Source organism: Capsicum annuum, chromosome 1 (genome assembly GCF_002878395.1).
Source record: "Capsicum annuum cultivar UCD-10X-F1 chromosome 1, UCD10Xv1.1, whole genome shotgun sequence".
Classification (NCBI taxonomy): domain Eukaryota; kingdom Viridiplantae; phylum Streptophyta; class Magnoliopsida; order Solanales; family Solanaceae; genus Capsicum; species Capsicum annuum.
Genome location: NC_061111.1, coordinates 39,477,921 through 39,502,975, shown reverse-complemented (window position 1 = coordinate 39,502,975; position 25,055 = coordinate 39,477,921).

The following is a 25,055-nucleotide window of genomic DNA, read 5'->3' as shown; positions in this document are numbered from 1 at the left end:
TGTTTATGAAATTGACAATGAATATGATTTTGTCACATAGTTTGAATTGCTCACTTGTACTAATACATTGGCATAAAAAGATTAATAGAGTATACATGCTTTCTTTGAAAGGCTTGGTGTCCATGGATCGATTTTGAATTAAAACCTTAGGGTTTGGTTGGTTAAATGGGTTTGAGTCCCAAATGGTAAATTACTTGGCGGTCATTTGAGCCGATGGGTTAGAGTCCCAGTTGGCTAAATAATTGACATGACATGGTGCTATTAGTTGGCAAATGAAGTTGGTATGATGATACAAACGGGTTACCTTGATGCATAACTGGTTTAATAAAATGGGAATGCGTGTTAAATATTTTAATTTGGGCTTAAAAAAGAGTTGGTAGAGCTAACAATAAAAGGTGGAGGTCCCGGGGGAGGGGGCAATACTGGAAACTGCGCTAGTCGGTTGGGGGGTCGATATTGCTTGGGGTTAGAGTCCCTTTTTATGCTTATGACCCGGTGGTTCGTGTCTAGCTTATTATATGATTGGAGGTTCAAGTCCCCATCGTACATTACATGATCGGGTGCTTAAGTCACCTTAGTCTATGATTGGGAGGTTCGAGTCCCCCATGCATATATATGAGATTATTCCCCGGTTTGTGTGTCTACACACACTAGGACCCGGCCAGGATGTGAGAGCTGGGGACCATATAGCCCTGGGTACTATTATATAATGGTTAAGCTACATAATTCAGGTAAATATTTTTAACATCCATGTTAAGAAATGTTCTTTACTCCGACATGTGTTATATATATATATATATATATATATATATATATATATATATATATATATATATATATTCATTTGATGGTGTCATGATATTCGACCGGTTTTGAATCATTACACATGACATTATTTATTCCCTTATCCCAGAGTTACATGCTAGCGCTCCAACTGCTAATCGTCTTCAGACGCTGTATCCCCACGCGATGCAGGAACTGCCCATAATCCTACTCTTTCGGCACAATGACTAGGTGATCGTGGGATAACATATAAGTTAGACTAAAGTGGTGATCTTCCCTACTTCGGAAGGCCCATTTCATGCTATGGATTTTCTTATGTTTTGTTTCTTTCTTTTGGACTATTTTTTGGCTATGGTCAGGGGCAATTTCCCAACCAATCTATCTTTGGTTTTGTTAGAGGCTTTATTGGACACTACTGTGGACATGAGATTGGTTGTCAAACTCATAGACTTCTTTGAGTCTGAATCATATTCATCTATCTCATTTTACGTTTGAATTTCCGCGGTTATATAGTATTGTGAATCAGTTGACTAGGCTAAGGGGTGGTCTCCGGTCCTCGGTGGACTTGAGATGCCCATCACGACTAGGCCCTGATTTGGGTTATGACCACCAGTGTGGAGTTTGATCAATACACTGGTAACTCCAGTTATCCAGAACAAGAAGATGTTACAACATATCAAAGGTTAATTGGTAAGTTGTTGAACTTGACAATCACCACACCTGATATTTGTTTTAGTGTGTAAGTCTTAGGTTTGTATTTGCAATTTCCTAAGCTCTTATATTGGGAGACAAGACTTAGGATTGTGAGATACATCCGAAACTCTCCGGGGCCTGAAATGTTACTCAAAAGGGAACAAGTTCTACAGAACTCATTATATATTGTGACTCGGATTGGGCTTTATATCCTATACACGATGGTCAGTCACTGGTTACATAGTTTAAATTGGAGATTCTTTGATTTCTTGAAAGTCAAAAAAGCAGCAAACCATTATTAGAAGTTCTGTTAAGGCAGAATATAGAAGCTTAGCAGCTCTTGTTGCAGAATTGGTATGGTTGGTAGGGTCGCTTACTGAATTGCATTTTCTAGTACCAACCCAATCTTGGTTTTTATAGATAGTATGTCAACTATCCAAATTGTCCAGTGTTTCTTGAGTTTACTAAAGATATTGAGATCGATTGTCACTTCATTTGGGAGAAGGTGAAATCCAATGCTATTAGGCCTTGGTATCTTTGTACTGCTTTGCAACCTGCAGATATTCTCACTAAGGGACTTGGTGTTAGGCAGCATCATCTCCTCTCAACCAAACTCAGTGTGTTAGACATTTTTCACCCTGCAGTTTGAGGGATGTATTGAGTTACAGTTATATGACAAATTGTCACTATCAAGTTGCTATTTTCTGTTAGAGGTTCTTAGAATGAGCATGTGATTTTCCCAAGGGGATTTATTGAGTTACATTGATATGCCAAGTTGTCACTGTCAAGTTGTTATTTTCCGTTAGAGGTTCTTAGAATGAGCATGTGATTTTCACATATAGTAGTTGGAGAAGTTCGGTGTAAATCCTCTATAAATAGAGATAGTTATACATTGCATTAGCAAGCTTGTATCTAGTGTTTTCTTTTAGAGAAATGAGAATGTAAAACTAAGTGTTGGTTAATGCAATTCGCAATTCTGTTTTCTAAGTAGTTGATGATACAAAATTATTAATGCAAGACCTGTTAGTCTAAGGGTGTTCATAAATCACCTATTTATGCATTCAATTTTTCATAGATCGTCTTGGCCCCGCGCGCTCAACAAAATCTCAACTTAAAGTAAATATCGGCTCAAACTTATGTTGTTCATTAGGTGTAGGTTCTAATTATAATGTACATATAATTAGGTTTAGCATATTTGGCCAAGCTTTTGGAAGCTTAAAATGTTTATCTAATAAGTTAAGGTATTTGGTCAAACTTTTGTTTAATTATCGTCAGATGTTTTTTACAGGCTAAAAATTAGCTTTCCATAAGTAGTTTTGGAACCTTACCAAACACAAATCATTGTATTGTTTTATAGAGGTAAAAATATTTTTCAAATTAATTAGCAAACACAAACCATTATTCTCTAAAAAGTAATTTCGTATACAACTATGTAAAAAGTTTTTTCCGGTTTTTGAACGTTTTAATCAAAGAGATTAGTAGTTTTGCTTAAGAGATGAGTTTATTCTATTTTAATAAGTTAAAAATGAAAATTGTGCAGTGGGTTATCTACTGGACAAGACTTTTCAGTTATGTTTGACTGACTTACTTTTCAAAAACAAAATTAATATGATCAAATTCAAGTTTATCTTTCCAACAATAATTTATGATAGTTAAAAAGGTATTGTATATATTTTGTGAATTGTAAGAATAACTCTTTATAAAATTGATGAAACAATTGTGAACAAATAAATAGTACTTGCAATTGTTGTTAGCTTAGTAGTTGTTTTGTCCCAGTCCGAACCCGTTGTGAGTGGTACCCACACTACTTACTGTATACACCTAATTTTTTACCATACCTAAGTGTTTTTGCCATTTTAGTGTTCAATTTCGTTTTAGGACCTAAATTAGATATTTTAAATTTATCTATTTTTACTAAATTTATTTTAAAATTTTGGAAAAAAAATACAAAAATAGAGTCACATTTTAAATAAGTTTCTAGTTTTTATTTGTTTATTTATTTATTTATTTTTTTAAAAAATAATAATAAATAAATAAAAATTTTGCTAAATTATATTTGTTTCTTCTTTCAATTTTTAATAAAGAATGTTGTGATTTCTTAACCATATTCCTAAGACTAGCTAGTCTTGTATTTTGTTAGTTTTAAAATAGATTTTATTATTTTTTATTTTATTTAAAATATTAATTAAAATGAATAATAATAATAATAATAAAAAAAAAAAAAAAATTAAAAAGAAGAAACCTAAAACTACCCAATATCCCATAACCCACGTCTCTCCCACAACACAATCTCACTACCTCTAAATTTACTACTCCCCCCAACTTCCCATGCACACACTATATATAATACACAAATACACACACACACGGAGGAGAAAAAGAAAAAAGAGATTGAAAACAACAACTGCAAAGAAACAAAAAAAAAAGATTGAAATCAGAAAGAAAAAAAAAGAAGAAAAACAAGAAGGAAACAAAAAAAAAAAAGTACGTACAAGGCAAAAAACGGGGAGGAAAACAAAGAAAAGAAATAGTTTTTGAATCGAGTTTTGGGTTTCGTTTGAGTTTTCGGTGACCGTTCCTTGCTTCATCACTCGATTTAATTCATCACAGGTTCTTATACAATCATGTATTATTTATGTTATAAATTTGTCATGAAAAAGTATGAATGAAAATGTTCCGAGTAATTTTTTTTTTTTTAAATGATGTGTGAATGTTCATTTGCAATTCATTCATGTTTGCTGTGTTTGATTTTGTTGTCATCGAGGTGTCATGTTAATGGCTATTATGTTGTTTGTGTAAAAAAAAAAAAAGAGAAAAAAAAAATATTTTTTTCTGATATTTTACTGCTCTTAGCTTCTTCGTTTTTCTTGGTTAAATTAGTGTCATGTTACCTCTTTATTTCTCATGTTTTGTGTATCCAATAAATTTGTTTTTTTCCTACTGTTATATTACCTGCATGTTGTCCTCTAGATCACTTCTATTTGTATGTCTTCTAGTGTGACTCTATCTTTTATGTTTTCAATATCTATATTTGTTTATATTGCAAAATGTGTATTTTCCTATAATGTGCCAATGTAAATGTTATCATGCATAATTGGATGGGCGTCTCTGGTTACTGTTAAATCATTTCTTTGATCCTTATAAATTAAGCCTCTAAAAAATATTCATTTAAGATTAAAAAGGCAACAAATAATCCCAAGATAATACAATTTTTTTTTTCGGTGAGTCTATATACTGTTTATTTAATTTATTTAAATTATTGAATATAAAATATTAATTGTTTGTCGGTCATGATAGGTTAGATTGTAATATGATTAAATCATTTTATTTAATAGATTCTTTTATTGTAATTTTATTGTACTAATTAAGTATAAGAAATTAGGTGAGATAAAAAATGAAAAAAAAGGGGGACATATTAAGAACACACACATGCAACAGAAAGAAAAAAAGAGAGGGGAAAAATCAATTGTAAGGGATGGAATTTGTAAAAGAATAAGATAGGTTCTTAATCTTTAGAAAGTTTAAAGTTTAACATACAAGCAAAAATTGACGATGAAGTTGGAAAGCCCTGCTACCGACCATTCGTCATAATTAAATTAATTTACCATTTGAAGCCAATTGAATTGGTTTGGGGAGGTTTTAAACCCATTAGGTGCTTTTTTAGATTAGGAAAATAGGGACGACTTATAAATGCCGTAAAGTCGCGAGAAACGTGTCAAAATTTGTGGTGAGGCCGAAAAGTACTACTATCGGTAAGCCACACGTCAATATAATAAATAATTTCAAAATAAATCAAAAGCGGGAGGCAAACAACTTTTAGGTTAACAAATATTATGAATCCTAAAAAAAAAAATTTAATTTGAGCCAGACGTAAGTCATTAAAGCGACCGTGCTAGAACCACGGGACTCGAGGGGTGCCTAACACCTTCCCCTTGGTCAACAAAATTCCTTATCCGGATTTCTAGTTCGCAAACGAAAAAATAAAAATTGAAGAGTCATTTCCTTTTGAATAGGGATTCAATAAGGTGACTTGGAACACCCAAACTCAATTCCAAGTGGTGACTCTGTAAGTAAAGTAATCCCTTTTCAAAACGTCACTTTAATCGGAAAAACCATTTTCTCCAAAACCAACTCCCTAGCAGGGTCGGACGCGGTGAAAAACCGGGGGTGTGACACTTACTAAGTGGGAGAACCATCTATCCCGAAATACCATGTCAAAATCAACATTTAGCATCAATAAATAAATTCAAAACTAAACCAAAATATAAGCACAACTAAAAGCGGAATATTATACTTAAACAAACCATCCCTAGAATTCAAAAGTTGTTTATACCAAAACATCCAAGATTTTCAAGAAGGGGATGCATCATCAAAAGCTAAAATGAAAACGTAAGTCTAGAAATAAAGAACTATGTCAATTAGGAGAGATCCCATGGAGCTCGGATATGCTGCTCACCTTGTAATGTGAAATCAACCGTTGGAAGCACAAGTGAGGTCTCGTGGGATCCGCTAGAATATGAGTTGCACTCACAAAAGTAAGAACAGGCATAGTATCAACATACAAGAAAACAACAGTGTACTGGTAGGGTTATTTGACCAACCCAAGATGAGAATATGAACGTATAACCAAATTGTAGTACAACAAGTTAATTCATGCTCAAAACCATCATACACTTAGCATGTTAATTACCAAATAAGAAGTTTACGATTTAAACAACAAGTGAACATATTATCTCAAAATGTGAGCTTGGTGCCCAATTCCTCATGCAACCTATCCCAAAATTTGAAAGTGTACTTTGCATCTCTATAAAAAATAATGGTAAGTGGAACCCATGAAGTATCACAATCTCCTCGGAGGAGATTTTAGCTAATTGTTGGGAGCTGTAGTCTACCCAAATCGACAAGAAGTGAGCTGATTTTATCAGCCCATCCACTATCATCCAAATGGAGTCATACTTCCCTAATGTCTTAGGAAGACCCACTACAAAATTCATAACAATGTGCTCCTATTTCCACATTGGTATAGGTATCCTCTAAATCAACCCCGCAGGCCTTTGGTGTTTATACTTCACCTGTTGACAATTTTGACACTTGGACACATAATCCACTATCCTTCTTCATCCCGGGTCACGAATAAAGTTGTCTTAAATCACGATACATGTTGGTTGTACTCGAATGAATAGAATAACGCTAACCATGGGCCTATAAAAGTACATCAGGAATAAAATAACCAATCCGAGGAACACATAGCCTCCTATTAAACCACAACACCCATCTCACATCAAGTATGGCATCTAGCATCTCCTATCGTACCACTTTTGTAACGCCTCCATCCTGAGATGTCACACGATGCTTGTGACCCCGAAGGACCACAAGCTAACCCTTTTATGATATCTGTGCCTGTACACTTGCATAATATCTGGACTAAATGCAGAAACTGGCCATAAGGTTCAACACATCTATAAATACTCAAAATATAAAACTGAATACTATACAATACATCCGTCTGAAAAGCCTCTAATCTGACTAAACTGTGGAGTTGATAGGATAGGTCCCCAACTAACTCCGTCAACTGAAAGTAAATAAGATTTTTATTAGAATAATAGAAAACTGAAACTCATCCTCAAAAGAAGAGGACTCACTGCTACAGCTGCTGACTCTGGGACTAATCTGCTGATGATACTCTGGGTCCTGTGCCTCTAAACCTATGGTGTCAAATAAAACACCATAGCGCAAATGCGTCAGCACAAAATATACCGAGTATGTAGACGGGGTAAGGCTAAATGCAAGGGCTCATACATGCAAAATATGTATAGCCTAAATGATCATGAGAATACCGCACGAAAACAAGCACACATACAAGAATGCATAAATCATACTCATAATCATCACAACTCTAGAGACTTGACCTTGGATACTGCTTTACTGCGAGCTAAACTCACTATCATCATTGAGATACTGAACCACTGACTTATCTGCTACTGATAACTGAGGATCTGAGTATACTTATATTAAAGACTGAGTTCTGAGCATACCGCTTTCAACCGACAGAATTAAAGATTCAACTTTTCTAACAGATAACTTCGAAAGCTTTATCAATGATAAGAAAATAGGATTATATCCTAATCCAACAACAAGAATATTCAACAAATTCTGAGAAGGAGACCAAGCCTATCTGATGGGAGATCTTTAAATATGATAATAAGAATATTCAACATGATCTGAGATTGAGATCAAGCCTCTCAGATGGCAGATCTTTAAATATGATAGTAAGCATCTGTATATGAGGCCAAGCCTATCTGACCGGATGGTCAATGGAACTATCTGAGTTCCTTACTGACATAAACGACTGTACCACATAGTCTTGACTTCTGAAGATTGATACTAAACTGCAACTGTGGGAAGTAGTCACTTAACCGACATGCCCCAACCTACCACAGGTGGGATCCAACCTATAACCCCAGCTGGAAGGGCGTCAATACCGTGCCACGGGTAAAGACTTACTCTCGGGTCAAGCCTCTCTGATGGGATGACCCTCGCAGAAAGTCGACCTGAGAAAATATAATAGTCAACCTCCCTGATGATGACAACCTCTACTGATGGGGACTCATGTATCCTGCGTTGGCTATGCAGTTCTGGAGTTTAGGGATTGCTACTAACGACTCTGGTCTCTCTCTTTGACAGGAGGAATCACCATCCCTTCCCTCTCTCGGTGCTAGTTTCTACTCCCAACTGAAAGACTCTCACTGAACCCTTAGAATAAAAACAATAAAGCTGAATCTATTTACATGATCATGTTTCTCAAATGATCTGGCTGAAATACGCTGAGATCACTTGGTTCCGTATCTGACAGAAACAATATCGAATCACGGTATCTGACTGACGATACATAGCTTGATTAGATTATTCGAATCATTTCTGTGATTAGAATTAAATCACTTGAGTTCCATTAGGACTGGGCTGAGTACAGGTCTGAGGCTAGATTACTAGCGATACAGAGATTACATAGATAACTGAGATTACTGAGCTTTATTAAGCTTCACACTTGTCTGAGGATACAGAGTTCTATAGTTCACTGAGTTCTGAAAATCATGGCTCGGTTGGAATTATCGAGAAACTGACACAGTCTCTAGACAACAACTCTATTTTCAGGTATAAATACCCCCAGGACTCGATAACATAGAAGTAAAGCATCACAAGCATTCATGCATCATTACCATCATTCAGGCATATTCATAAGGAACTCAGAAATCATGCCATGTATTCAATTTCACAATCATTAGAACATCACCTCAAGCCTCTAAGGATTCACAAACGTCTACTCATCATCACAACTACCAAGGGGTCACTCTAAGTGTTTCATAATCATAACATACTTTCCCTCTCACAGACCTTACAGCATCGCATCTATCATTTAGGAAATATAAACCTATATTTGCCATCATGATTACCAAAGTATCTCTCCCAACATTTAGGGGGTCATCAATATCAATTCATCATTATAAACTACCTTAAGAAAGACATGCTATTAAATTATACCCCATTCAACGAAGTCTTGCATCAAGTACGTAACACCTATATCGGTCTCACATATATGTAGATATCACAAGATTTCAGGAAAACTTTACACTATCATGTCATTACTCTTTTGATAACCACTTAGCATGTATCAAAACTTAAAATAAATCAAAGAGCACTCACTTGGGAGATTTACCGCTATTTCATCTCAAATTACTCTCTACGGTCTTTCGACAACCACATGTCCGGTTTACACCTACTCGGGGATTTCATATTATTATTATGTCTCATTTCGCTCACTAAGGTATTTTATCAAACACTAGGTGTGCATGGACTAGCCTACAACTTTGGGTTTCCCCTTTAACATACTACAATGCCCCTCTATGATTCACCTCAGCCTTTCATCCAACGTATGGGATGCATACTCCACTTATTCAACCATCTCTAAACCCTAATGTCATGAACACCTCACATAGACACCAACTTCAAAAGGGCTCATCACAACATCACATAAATTCCACATACTAGGGTCAAAGACCATAAATCTTGCAAACAATCATGAATCCATACTCAACAACACAAGTAACGCCAACTTCAACTCATACAAATCATGGAATATCACAAAACATAAAATCCTTAAGTTTAAAAAAGGGTAATTGAGCTTCTTGGATGAAAGGGACCCAATAATCAACATCTACATACCTGGGAATTTCTTTTCTTGAAGGCTCTTGAAAGGAGTTCTTGATTTCTCTAGATCCTTCTTGATCTCTCTTGAATTTTATGAAAGGATAAGAGAGTATTTTGATTTTGGAAACCCTAATTTTTGGGTGGAAGAGAGAAAAATAAAGTTGAAGGCCCTTTTCCCGGTATTTATAGAGCTGGGGAAGGATGTTAAAAAGACCAAAATACCCCTTTAAAATTTGTCTAGAAAATTTTGATCGGGGTCTGTGACGGTCTGTCAGAGGGACTAACGATCCACCAAGTCGTCTGTCACTCAAGTGCCAAAAATGGGATGTTATACCTCGGAGTGACGGTCGAAGTGATGGTCCGTCAGAAATTTGACAGTCCACCAGATCGTTCGTCACTTGGGGTCCAGGAATGGGATATTCTGCCTTGGTCTGACGGGCCCCTTGATGGTCCGTCAACTTTTTGATGGTCCACCACTTTGGCCATCACATGATGACCGAAAAATAAAGACACTGCCTTGGTCTAATGGGACACTTGACGTTCCACCAAGGACTTGGCGGTCCATCAGATCAACCGTCAAACCTGCGATTCCGACAACGCTGGGTAAAACGGCCATAACTTCTTCGTCTGATGTCAGATTTTGATGAAATTGGTGTCGATGGAAAGCTTGTTCAATTATCTACATGACTAAAAGTATAAATTAGGGAAATTACTCATGATTCAAAGTGTTTCATACTTGGGCAGATACTTATGAAACTTTTAGACTCAGATTTTCCGCTTTGCTGGATACACTCTAAGGCTCAGACTAGAAGAGAACTTTGCGGGGCATTACAACTTTATTCTAGAGTGAATTCAGTTTATTATGCTCAAACTACTTGGCCTTAATCTGTTCTTCAAATGCCGACTTCACCTCAACACTAGCCAAAACTCCACCCCTGTTTGATACACCAAACTGCATGCCCTAAGATTCTAGAGTCTGAAACTCTCTAACTAAAGATTTGTTAGACACCCTTAAGAATGACAAACAACCTATACTTACAATGTTTGGCTCAATGTGTCTACCACCACATTGGTCTTACCTGAATGGTACTAAATGGTTACATCATAATCCTTTAATAATTCCATCTACCTTCATTACCTTATATTCAAATCCCTTGGAGTAAATACGTGTTGTAAACTACGGTGGTTTGTGAATAGATCATATTTGACACCATATAGATAGTGTCAATAGTTTTTAATATAAATAGTTCCTTTAATGGGGCTTCAACTACCCCGAAGCATAAGCAATGCCATCCTATCCTGCATCAACATAACACCTAAGCCCAAAAGTGAAGCATCAGAAAACACTATAAAGTCCTTACCTCCAACCAGTAGAGAAAGGATAAGCGTTGTAGTTAAAAGCATCTTGAGCTTCTTGAATCTCTTGGCACATTGATCTGACCAAGAAAATGGCACTTCCTTTATAGTCAACTTCATCAAGTGAATTGGAATGTATGAAAAGTTCTTCACAAACCTGTTGTGATAACTAACAAGACCCATAAAAATCCTTACCTCGGTCACTAAACTAAGTTAAGTATAATTTTTAACTGCCTCAACTTTTGGGGATCCACAATCACCTCTTTTTTAGATATCACATGCCCCAAGAAGACCACTGAAAACTACCAAAAATCATACTTTGAAAAAATAGCAACTAGTCATTTTCCCTTACAATCCCCAAAACTATACAAAAGTGACATGTATATTCCTCCTTACTCTTGGAGTAGTCTAGAATATCATCAATAAATGATTGTAAAAAAATCTATGAATGATTTAAAGATACTACTCATCAAGCTTATAAAGGCTGCAGGTGCATTCGTTAGCCCAAAGTTCATCACCAAAAACTCATAATAGCCATACTGAGTTTTAAAAGTTGTCTTTGGTATGTCCTCTGATCTTATTTTCAATTGATGATCACTTGACCACAAATCAATCTTTGAAAACGCTAATGTACCCTATAACTAGTCAAACAAATAATCTATGTGAGGCAAGGGATATTTATTTTTGTTTGTAACCTTAATCAGTTATCTATTATTAATGCACATCCTCAAACTATCATCCTTTTTCTTAACAAAAAGGACAAGAGCACCCCAAGTTGAAACACTCAGACGAATAAAACCCTTGTCAAGTGGTTCCTATAATTGAGTTTTAAGCTCCCTCAACTCTTTAGAGCCATTGAATAAGAAGGAATTGATATAGGGCAAGTGCTCATCTTTAAGTCAATATAAAATCTATATATCTATTTAGAGGCATCCCTCATAGGTATGAAAGAAAAAGTCATAAAATACAATACTACCAAAACTTACTCTACAGAGGGGGACAACATACTCACATCCCAGAGATGAGCTAAAATGCTAGACACCTCTTCCCCACTAACCATCTAGCCTAGACAAATGATATAACTTTGATAGACTTGGCCTTATAGACTCCCTTCGTGTCGGGTGCTGACAGCGCCCAAGCGCACATGCAAGTGTACGTGGTCTTATCAAGTAATATAGTGGCTTCAAGGAAGCCCAAGTATCGATCTCTCAGAGACTTGCGTTCGCCACATATCTAATTCTAGTCTAACTAATTGAGAAAAACTAAACAAGAAGAAAGTTTGTAATTTTGTAAATTAAAATAAAATAAATAATGCATAAAAATAAAAGTCTTAGGACAATCAATGAAGAAAAGCCCAGGGTTAAAATACTTTGAACAATCATACTATGTTATTGAAATTAATTCGTTAACTTACTTATCTTAGTTGTTGATTCGTAGGGTTAATTGCATGATCATGGTTTTCCAACCTATAATCTTTTACCTAATGTGGATATTACAACTACATCGTTGAGCGGGGATGTAATAATCCAATTAAGTGAATTAAAGCTATCATCCTACGTTTGAGTCAAGTAATGCATCTAAGTACATCCCTGTCCTAGACGCTAAGTGTAATTTTTTATTTTATAAAAGAATAAAAACCCAAACTTTGTTTATTCCCATGTTCTATCTCCCTATTCCCTCTCCCAAGATCAAAAGGTCGACAATATATGTATTTTATGGGTGATCAATCCATAAAATAATTAAAGCAAGAATAAACAAACAACCAAATATGATAAGCAAAATTAACAAATTTAATCCAAAACAATAGTAATTATGTTCTTGGGTTTAACCCCGAAAAGGGATTTTTTAGCTAATAATATTCATAATCACGATCCAAATAATTGAATATATGATATAAAAATTAAATACTAAAAATAAAATTAAAACCTAATAAATCGTGTAGCAGCTCCTCCATTTTTTTCCCCAAAATAGTGCTCGTGCGTCCTTTTTTTTCTCCAATCACATCTCCTTTTAATCTTTAGCTCATTTTTTTGTGGTTGAAGACACCGATGCACCACGTCTCTCAAAGCATTGAGAACATTGATGTGACGCATTGACTTCACGTCCTCTCACTGGAATTTGAGTTAAAAAATTTGGTTAAGTGTGGAACGTCCTATCCTTTGCCCATGCTTTTTGTAGTGTATTTTTCATGAATTTTGAGCCTTTTTATCATCAATAGATCACCGTATTTATTTCACCAAGCCTCCTACAATATCATACACCACATATTAAAGATTATAACAACACAATATTCTTAACAACAAATCAAAACAAGAGCTAGGATAAGGTAAATTCGCAATGATCTTCCACTTATTATTCCGACTCTTGACTTGATCAAATTAAGTTTTGCACATTACAAACAAGTTATTTCACTCATAATTATACCATTAAAATATTTGAAATAAATTAAACATATTAGAATCTATCGAGATAAACTAGACACACACCTAGCTCAAGCTAGTAAAATTAGTTTTTCGGGTTGAACTCTTAATTACTCAATTAAGCACAAACTTCTTTGAAAAATACTTTGGACATTTTAAATACATACTTGGACACTTAAATTCTTATTTATACCAATATGAACATATTAAGCACGTGAATTGCTCTCAAAACAAGACAAAATAAGCTAGAGTAATAATACAAAAGTGTATAAAACCACCTCAGATCATCACCCCACACTTAAACTCTTGTTCGTCCTCAAACAACTCTTTACTCTAAGGATAATAATCTGAGGTGACGCCTACACTTCTACTAAATGCAAGACACTCAAGCTAGTACTCCAATGACTACACGGAACGTAAGTTTCTACACAAAGCATGTTATTTACACAATTAGTAGCCAATGAACACTACTTTAAAATATCCTAGCCTCAAGAATTGACTCACCTAAATGACAAACTCATGCATATTGCTCCATCAAGAACATCATACAAATCACCCACATTCATTAAACATGTGCCCTCACAACAAGAGAGTTACCCATAATTACTCACAATAATGCAATTTAGAACATAATGGGTACAAAAATCAAATTACACTCACTCTCACAAAGAATTCACAAGTTACACACAATGATCCATAGGTTTGCCCTTAGTGTAATACTCCACTAATAGTCGAATGTAAAGCTTAGAATCAAATAGATATTTTTCGGGTTGTAATGTAGGCTAAGGGACGGGTAGGAACTATTTTGTCCAAGAATAGTGACTAACCTCTCTAAGCACTTTAATACACTACATTAAACATTTAAAATCAATCTCTAACAACCAAATTACACTTTTTCATTCACCCATATCTTTTGTTTTTGCCCTATTTCTTTTAAGAATTTTCACAAACACTTGGTGGGCATATAGTTTATTACCACAAGAATCAATTTTTTTTCTTTTTTTCTCAACCATGGGAATATTTCTAGCATCAATTAAATCACACCCAACCACCACAAATCAATTATAAAAACCAATAACCATTACCTTAGGGCATCAAATTCACCTTTTTCTTCTTATTTCTCAAACTCCTTACTAATTCAATTTTTTTTAAAGCACTTAGGAGCTTTTTGGATCAAATTATGATCTATCAAAAAAGGAATTAGGCTACTTATGAAGCTACCAAAGAAAAGGCTAAAGACTCAATAGGATTAACTAGGATAATGCACAAAGGTAGGTAAAAGAAGGTAAAAACAAGGCTATCAAAGAAATGCCTAAATCATCTCCTAAGCCCACATTCTTTATTTCGCTTCACACACATATCGAGCAAGTTCTAGACATCATATGCAACAAGAAATATACAAAAATCTCACACCACACATAGAACATGCTAAACTCAATAGGATCATCATAGACCTCCAACCAAACAATAACATGAATTCAAAATTAAGCCAAAAAGTACAAGAGTCATAAACTTGATTCTAAGAATCCCAAAAATAGTGATTCACTCCATTCAACATGTATTTACAAACAAATCCACTTGCATCATGCAATAAAAAATAGCACCAATAAGAATATCTCACTCATTCCTAACCTAAATTTTTTTAAATTGAGTCAAATTTTGGGAATTTTCCCACCCCACACGTAAAAATCTACTTTGTCCCCAAAGTGAATTTAAAAGTAAAAAGATAGAAATACTCCCTGAGGCCTCTAGGCCTAGCTAATAGCATCTTCACATAACAAGGGGATCCATGGGAACCCCACACTCATTCTTTGCCATACTTCAAGCTTAAGTTTATGGTAGTCAGACTTCCCATTAACCTGTGACTCAACCAAAAACTAAAACTATGTGAAATAAAAACTAAAAACTGAAAATAAAACCTACTTACCTTGGGTTGCCCCCCAAGAAGTTCCTAAATTAGTATTGCGGCATGACCTAATCAATATTTTCCTCTACCTTGAGGATATGAATTTCACCCCTAATATCGCATCCATCTTTTTGCCTAGCTTATAGGGTGGTAGTACAAAGATTAAGGAATCGAGTAATAAAATATGCATTGTAAACCACTCGATCTTAAAGTGAGGTGTGTTTTTATATTGCCTAAACGGTGCAAAATCAAGAATATAGGATTCTTGTTCCTCATCTTCACACTCTTCCACTTTGTTCGTTTGAGTTATTGCCTGCATGTTTAGTTGTTGCTACTGAAACTGCTGCTGGTTGGTCTGTGATTAAATTTGTAACTGAGTCAGGCCCGTTTGATTGTGTAGTTTATATAATTTTACATTTGATCATAGCCTACAAACATTACTGAATCGGGATTTACATCACACATATCTTCAGAATGATCACTTTGACCACAAACCAAACACCAATTTGCATTCTGTTCCTCAGATAGAACAGTATCCACATCATATTGTGAAGGTCCCGTCCACACACTCCCATCAAAATCAGGAAAATAAGCCTCATGATGTGGCCCTCCAGAAAAACAACAAGAATTGTCATCATTTGAAAATCATCTATCCCAGGCTGACATCTCGAGAAGAGTGTGAGAAAAATAGAAATAAAAGAAAATAAAAAGAAACTATACAAAAACTATTTACAATTCAATATAGAAAAATTAAAAATAAGAGAGTTTCGTAATAACAATTCCCCGGCAACGGCGCCAAAAACTTGACAGCGCCCAAGAACACACACAAGTGTACGTGGTCTTATCAAGTAATATAGTGGCTTCAAAGAATCCCAAGTATCGATCTCTCAGGGACTTGTGTTCGCCGCCTATCTATTTCTATTCTAACTAATTGAGAAAAAATAAACTAGAAGAGAGTTTGTAATTTTGTAAAATAAAATAAAATAAATAATGTGTAAAAATAAAATTCTTGGGACAATCAATGGAGAGAAGCCCAGGGTTAAAACACTTCAAACAATCATACTATGTTATTGAAATTAATTCGTTAACTTGCTTATCTTGGTTGTTGATTTGTAGGGTTAATTGTATGATCATGGTTTCCCAACATAGAATCTTTTACCTAATATGGATATTACAACTATATTATTGAGCGGGGATGTAATAATCCAATCAAGTGAATTAAAGCTATCATTCTATGTTTAAATCAAGTAAGACACCTAAGTACATCCCTGTCCTAGACGCTAAGTTTAATTCCCTATTTTATAAAAGAATAAAAATCCAAACTTTGTTTATTTCCATGTTCTATCTCCCTATTCCCTATCCCGAGATCAAAAGGTCGACAATATAAGTATTTTATGGGTGATCAATCCATAAAATAATTAAAACAAGAATAAACAAACAACCAAATATGATAAGCAAAATTAACAAATTTAATCCAAAATAATAGTAATCATGTTCTTGGCTTTAACCACGGAAAGGGGATTTTTAGCTACTAATATTCATAATCATGATCCAAATATTTGAATACATAATATGAAAAATTAAAGACTAAAAATAAAATTAAAACCTAATAAATCGTGTAGCAGCTCCTCCATTTTTTTCTCCGAAACAGTGTTCGTGCGTCCTTTTTTTTCTCCAATCGCGTCTCTTTTTAATCTTTAGCTCATTTTTCCGTGGTTAAAGACATCGAAGCATCATGTCACTCAACACATTGAGAACATTTATGCTACGCGTTGACTTCGCGTCGTCTCACTGGAATTTGCGTTCAAAAATTAGTTAAGTGTGGAACGTCCTATCTTTTATCCATGCCTTTTGTAGTGTATTTTCCATAAATTCCAAGCCTTTTTATGATCAATATATCACCGTATTTAGTTCACCAAGCCTCATACAATATCATACTCCACATATTCAAGATTAAAACAACACAATATTGTTAACAACAAATCAAAACAAGAGCTAGGATAAGGTAAATTCGCAATGATCTTCCACTGATTGTTCCGACTCTTGACTTAATCAAATTAAGTTTTACACATTACAAATAAGTTATTCCACTCATAATTACACCATTAAAATATTTGGAATAAATTAAACACATTAGAATCTACCGAGATCAACTGACACACACCTAGCTCAAGCTAGTAAAATTAGTTTTTTGGGTTGAACTCTTAATTACAATTAAGCACAAACTTCTTTGAAAAATACTTTGGACATTATAAATACACACTTGGATACTTAAATGCTTATTTATATCAATATGAACATATTAAGCACACGAATTGCTCTCAAAACAAGATAAAATAAGCTGGAGTAATGATACAAAAGTGTATAAAACCACCTCAGATCAGGTGCCGCAAGCCCAACTGGGACCAGAGATCACCCTCAGTACCCAACCATAACCGCCCTATACCATATGTTGAATAAATTTCAATTTTATAAAATATCACAAAATGGAACAATCGTAAATCAAATAATGTCAATTGGTGTCAGCCCTAATCCCAATACCAATGCCAAGACTGACATCCATACTGGCACTGTCCATACTAATCCAAAGTAGTCTCATAAAATCTCTAATCGGAATCAAAACTACATCTGGTTGGGACATGTCCCTGACCATAGCTAAAACCAAAGTCTAAGAAATAAAGTAAAATATGTAGAGGAGACCATAACATGAAATGGAGATTACCGGAGTATGGAAGCTCACCACTTTAATCCAACACCAAGCTGTCCCTGAATCCAACACTGAACAGGAGGAGGAGTATGGCCGGTTTCTGCATCGCATGGGGATATAGTGCCCAAAGACGGGTTAGCAGGTGAATGCTAGAATGTACTCAGGAGTAAGGATAAAATAATGTCAATATTAAAAACTGAGTGAATAACCATATGCAATCACATACATATATACATATATAATCCATGATGGAAAAGAAAATTGAGTTTAACATGCATTATAAATCTTTAACCTGGGTTTATGTAGCCTAACCGTCCTAAGATCACCCATGGGCTATATGGGTCCGTTTTACCCCAAGCCGCACGAACCAGAGATATTACTGGGGCTGGGGATTCTCATGTACCCTTCGCCCTCTATGATACATATATACAAGTATAAACTTAGGGGATTCTCATGTACCCCATAAATATATGGTCACTATGACTGCAATGCCCTGAATCTGGTACCCGAAATGCTACACTATGCTTATGACCCTGAAGGACCACAAGCTAATCCATGACTGATATTTGTACTTGTATACTGCATGATATACTATATAAATACGGAAACATGAACTGAAAGGCCATAAGGTTCAAATTTGTAACATAATTGATAAATCATAACATATGGATGGGGTATGAAATACCCAAAACACTGAAATAACTATCTGAATACACTAGTCTGAAAAGCCTTTAACTAACTGAACTGTCTGAATAAGGAGTTGATAGGACAGGTCCCCAACTAACTCCAACTAATAAATTAATTAATGAGATAATAAAGAATTAATCAACTCCTCAAAGGATGAGGACTCACTGCTAACTGACTACTGATATCTGGAATCTACTGATGCTCTGGAGCTCATACTTCGAAACCTATGGTATAAAACACCATAGCGCAAATGCATCAGTACTTTAAATATACTGGTATGCATGTGAGGTAGGCTAAATACATGGGGTTCATATGCATGAACAATACTGGCTAACTGACTAATATGAACGTGAGAATACATGCATGAACACATAGTAACTATATCTGAGATTGTGATAACATGAGTTTACTGATAACTAACATGATTGATAACTGAGCTCTGATGACTGATATAATTGATAACATGAGTGACTATATCTAACAGTCCTAAATCTGATGGAACTAGCTAAGTTCTGTTCTGTTTTGAGTTGACTGTATTTGATAGTCCTGAATTATGTAACTGAAACTGTGGGAAGTAGTAATCTAACCCATATGCCCCTAATATGCCATTATGGCAGAGTTGGGGTCTAATCTGTAACCCCAATTGAAAGGGTGTCAATACCGTGCCACTGGTAAGGACAAGCTATGAGTGACCCTTATCTGACAGTGTCCTCAAAAGAGAATGGTTGGGCCCTTATCTGACAGTGCTTATACACCTTATCAACCCTCATCTGATAGTATTGATATCTCAACCTATGTTGGCTACATAGTTCTGGAACACAAGGATGACTTATAAGAATCACACCCTCATCTGACAGTGTGGGTTTCCGTCCTTGGTTTCACTCGATGCTAATTCCTACTCCCAACTGAATAGACATTGAACATGAATTACTAAACTGAATTAACTGAATTCTGTTAACTGATAGAATAACACTGAGATTTCCTGAGTCACATGACTGACTGAGTTCTATAGATCATGGCTTAACTGAGGATATCATGAAACATGTTACTGACTCTAGGCACACAACTATATTTTTTGGGTACAAGTAGCCCCAGGACTAGATGGAAGGAAACTAACAAGGCATGACATTCTTGAATGCATAACCAATCATCAACAATTCATAATACAATAATTGGAGATATTTCATGGGCATTTGGTCATCTTAGCTTGGTACATGAATAAGATAACATGTATACCTAGCATAATTTCATAAGGCTAACTCATGAACAATCCAACAAACAAATTTCAATACATAAGAATAACATGGAAGTCATTTTGGATCATAATTTAGCTATAGCGCATAATTTCTATCTTCCTAGGCATTTCATCAAACACCTTGCATGCACCCATAGGGCATAGGCTTAATCATCAAATTGACACATTATGAATAACTCAATTTATGGATTTCACTCACTTGCTAATGTAGCTTCAATAAAAACACATAAATATTCCAACTTGGGAATCATATAACTAGATAAATATGGTTACAATTAGCCCACAACATAAATATCATGATTTGCAAATTGAAATAGGGTTCTTGAGCTTTATGGATGAAAGGAATCCATAAATTAACACAACGCATACCTTAGTTCTTCGTTTAGCAAAGATTGATGGAGAGACTTTCTTGAAATTAAATCCCCAATTGAACCCTAGCTTGTTCTTGAGAGAAAATTAAGAGAAACTGGTTTATTTTGGTTTCCAAATAGCTGAATCTCGTGTTAAAGGGCTTAAATAGGGGTGGAAAATTGACCCTTTTAACCCTGGATGCGCCTTTTAAATTGATTAAAAAAATTTGACCTAGACCCCTGGCGCGACGCGGCGCTATCGTACCGTGTCCCTGGAATTTGACAACTGGGAAATTGAGGGACAGCGCGACGCAGATCCATCGTGTTGCCACTTCATTTGCGACCTGGAAGTTTGGAACGGCGCGGAGAAATCAAGCTAGGACACTGGAAAAAGGACAATTGTCATTTTATCTTGTGGCGCGGCGCGCCACTGACCAATATGGCTCTATTTTACGATGGAAACTTGAAATAGTCATAACTTCTTATCCGGTTATCAAATTTAGGCGAATCTTATATCGATGGAAAACTTATTAAATTTCCTACATGACAAAAATTAAAAATCTTAAAAATTCCCCATGGAATGAACATCATTCAATTTAGAAGATAATAGTAGACATTTTTGGAATGAAATTAGTTAGAAAATTTTGGGGTATTACAATATCTTCTCCTTGGGAACATTCGTCCTCGAATGAGACTAACTGGGATGGGAGAAATGATAAGATGAAGTACATACTGACCATAAACAACTGAAGCATGACTGACATGTCTGAGATTTATACTGAGTATGCACATTTGATGCATGATTTCATGACTTAACTGACTCATGAACACCTGACTGAGATTTCTGATAACTGAGTTTTTCACTAGGAGAATGCATGTCTGATGCATTAACACATGACTAATCTGATGCATGAACATATGACTGAATATGCAATGGTACTTAGTACCAAGTTTAAAATAGAATCCTAAACATGAGACTAATACCAAGTCGTAACTAAAATTTGGACATGAAAACCAAAAAGCTTAAGGAGAACTATTACCTTGAGCTAGATCTGAGTTAGCGGAGAAGAGGTGAGGATATTTGGTACACATGTCTGCTTCTGCTTCCAAAGTATCTCCCTCAACGGACTAATTTTACCAAAGAACTTTAACTAGAGGGACTTCTTTGTTCCTCAATCTACGAGTCTAATAGTCTAGAATTTTGAGGAATCTCTTCATAAGAGAGGCTGCTCTGAATGTCGACGCCCTTAACAGGGACTACAACTGATGGATCACCTATGCACTTCTTAAGCAAGGAGACATGAAAAACTGGATGAACTGAGGCTAGATCTGAAGGCAAGTCAAGCTCATAAGCTACCTTGCCAAAGCAACTGAGAATTTTAAAGAGACTGACATATTAGGGACTGAGCTTTCTCTTCTTGCCGAACCTCTTCACTCCTTTCATGGAAGAGATTTTTAGATAGACATAGTCACCAATACCAAACTCGAGATCCTTTCTATGCACATATGCATAAGACTTCTATCGGCTCTGAGCAGCTCAGAGTCTTTCTCTGATCAACTGGACTTTCTCTGAGGCATCGAATACTAAGTCAGGCCCTATAACTGAGGCCTCACTAACTTCAAACCAACCTACTGGAGATCTGCATCTCCTACCATAGAAAGCTTCGAATGGAGCCATTTAAATACTGGAATGATAGCTATTATTGTATCCAAACTCAATCAAAGGCAAGTGGTCATCCCAACTACCCTTGAAATCAATTGCACACGCTCGCAATATATCTTCTATAGTCTGAATATACCTTTCTGCTTTACCATCTATCTGAGGATGGCAAGCTGTACCGAGATAAACTTAGGTACCAAGACCCTTTTGGAATGCTTTCTAAAAATGAGACGTGAACTGGGTACCTCTGTTTAATAAAATAGATAATGGAACACCGTGCAATTTGACCAACTCTCTGATGTAGAGTTTGGTGTAATCCTCGGCTGAATAAAAGGTATGGACTGGAAAAAAATGAGCTGATTTGGTCATTCTATCTATAATGACCCAAACTGAATCATGCTAATGAAGAGTACGAGGCAAACTCATCACGAAGTCCATGTTCACTTCTTACCACTTCCAAGTAGGAATATGGAACTCTTGCATGGACCCACTAGGCTTCTGATGCTCTATCTTAACTTGTTGAAATATAGAGCACTTAGCCATAAACTCTGCAACATCTCTCTTCATTCCACTCCACCAATAGATCTCTCTCAAGTCATGGAACATCTTTATAGCCCCTGGATGAATAGAGTAGCACGCACCATGCACCTTTGCAAGAATTCACTACCTTAAGTCATCTACACCTGGAACATAAAGACGACCCTGACAATGCAAAACACCATCTCCCCCTTGGGAGAAAAGCTCTACTTGCTGTTCGTTGACTGACTCTTTCAACTCGACTAGACTGGGATCTCTATCTTGCTTTTCTTTCAACTTAGAAACTAGAGATGATTCTGAACTACTCCAAACCCGTATATCACCCTTTTCTATATCGACTAAGTAAACGCCTAGTCTGGTAAGATGATGGATTTCCTAAGCTAACTTCTTCTTACTATCCTCAACATGATCAATACCACCCATAGACAGTCTACTGAGAGCATCGGCCACTACGTTGGCCTTGCCCAGATGATAAAGGACACTCATGTCATAATCTTTCAAGAGCTCTAACCACCTTCTCTAACAAAAATTGAGATCTTTCTGAGAAAATACATATTGAAGGCTCTTATGATCAGTGAACATATCTACATGAGCACCGTATAGATAATGCCTCTAAATTTTCAAGGCAAAGACTACGGTTGCTAACTCAAGATCATGAGTAGGATAATTCTTCTCATGGGGTTTAAGCTGTCTAAAGGCGTAGGCTATGACCTTACCATGCTATATGAGGACACAACCTAAATCTACTCTGGATGCATCAAAATACACTATGAAACCACCTGAACCATCTGGAAGAGCCAAAACTAAAGCTGAGGTAATTCGAGTCTTCAACTTTTGAAAACTCTTTTCACAAGGATCTAACCACTAAAACTTGACTTTATTCTGAGTCAATCTGGACATAGGTGATGCAATAGAAGAAAATACCTCAAAAACCCATTTGTAATAGCCATCCAAACCCCAAAAACTCCTGATATCTGATGGAGAGATAGGTCTGGGCCAGTTTCTTACTGCTTTGGTCTTTTGAGGATCTACTCTAATGCCATCACCAAAAATAATATGACCAAGGTATGATACTAAACTTAGCCAAAATTCACACTTACTGAATTTGGCAAACAATTGATGATCTCTGAGGGTCTGAAGTATAATCCTAAGATGGTCTGCATGTCACGCTCACTATGGGAATAGACCAGAATATCATCTATGAAGACTATGACAAACATGTCCAAGTACTACTTGAACAAACGGTCCATCATGTCCATGAAAACTACTGGGGCATTGGTAAGACCAAAGGACATGACTATGAATTTAAAGTGACCATACCGAGTATGAAAGGCTGTCTTCAGAATGTTACATTCTCTAACTCTGAGCTGATGGTAGCCTGATCTGAGGTCTATCTTAGAGAAATAGCTGGCACCTTGAAGTTTGTCAAACAAGTCATCGATTTTGAGAAGAGGATACTTGTTTTTGACTGTGACTTTATTAAGCTGACGATAATCAATACACATTCTAATAGAACCATTTTTCTTGTGCATGAATAAGACTGGTGCACCCCACGGGGACACATTGGGTCTGATGAATTCTTATCTAAGAGATCCTTCAACTGCTTTTTCAATTCTCTGAGTTTCGTTGGTGCCATTATGTCTGCATAAATAGATATAGGCTGAGTATCTAGAAGAAGATCAATGCCAAAGTCTATTTCCCTTTCGGGAGAAATTTCTGAAAGATCTTTGGGAAAGATATTTGAATATTCATTCACGACTGGGAATGAATATAGGCTGGGAGTTTCAGAACTAGTGTCCTTAACTTGAACAAGATTATAGACACATCCCTTAGATATCATTTTCTGTGCTCGAAGGTAGGAAATAAGCTAACCTCTGAAAGCGGATACACTACCCTTCAACTCTAGGACGAGTTCATTTAGAAACTAGAACTGGACTATTTTGTGTCTGCAGTCAACTGTGGCATAGCAAGAATGAAGCCAATCCATGCCGAGAATGACATAAAATCAGTCATTTCTAATTCGACTAAGTCTACTGAGGTGACTTTCTGAAATATCATAACCGGGCAGTTCCTGTATACCCACCGGGCTATGATGGGTTTACCCACTGGGGTAGAGACTGAAAAAGGCTCTACTAGAATTTTGGGACTGACTCCAAAATCAACTGTTATATAAGGAGTAACAAAAGACAAAGAATATTCTAGATCTAGCAAAGCGTAAACATGCACATGAAATATCTGTAATGCACCAGTAACCACATCAAGAGAATTTTCCTGATCTTGCTAGAACTGGAGAGCATAGAGTCTATTTGGGCGTTACCCACTAGTAGCACTGGAAATGGCACCATACTGAGTTAGACGACCAGACTGGGCTGAGAAATGGTTCTGCTGACCCTGATAACCTAACTGGGGACAATCTCTAACTCTGTGGCCTGTCTTACCACATTCGAAATAGACATCGCTACCAGCTGTGCAAGCACCCTTGTGGTTCTTACCATA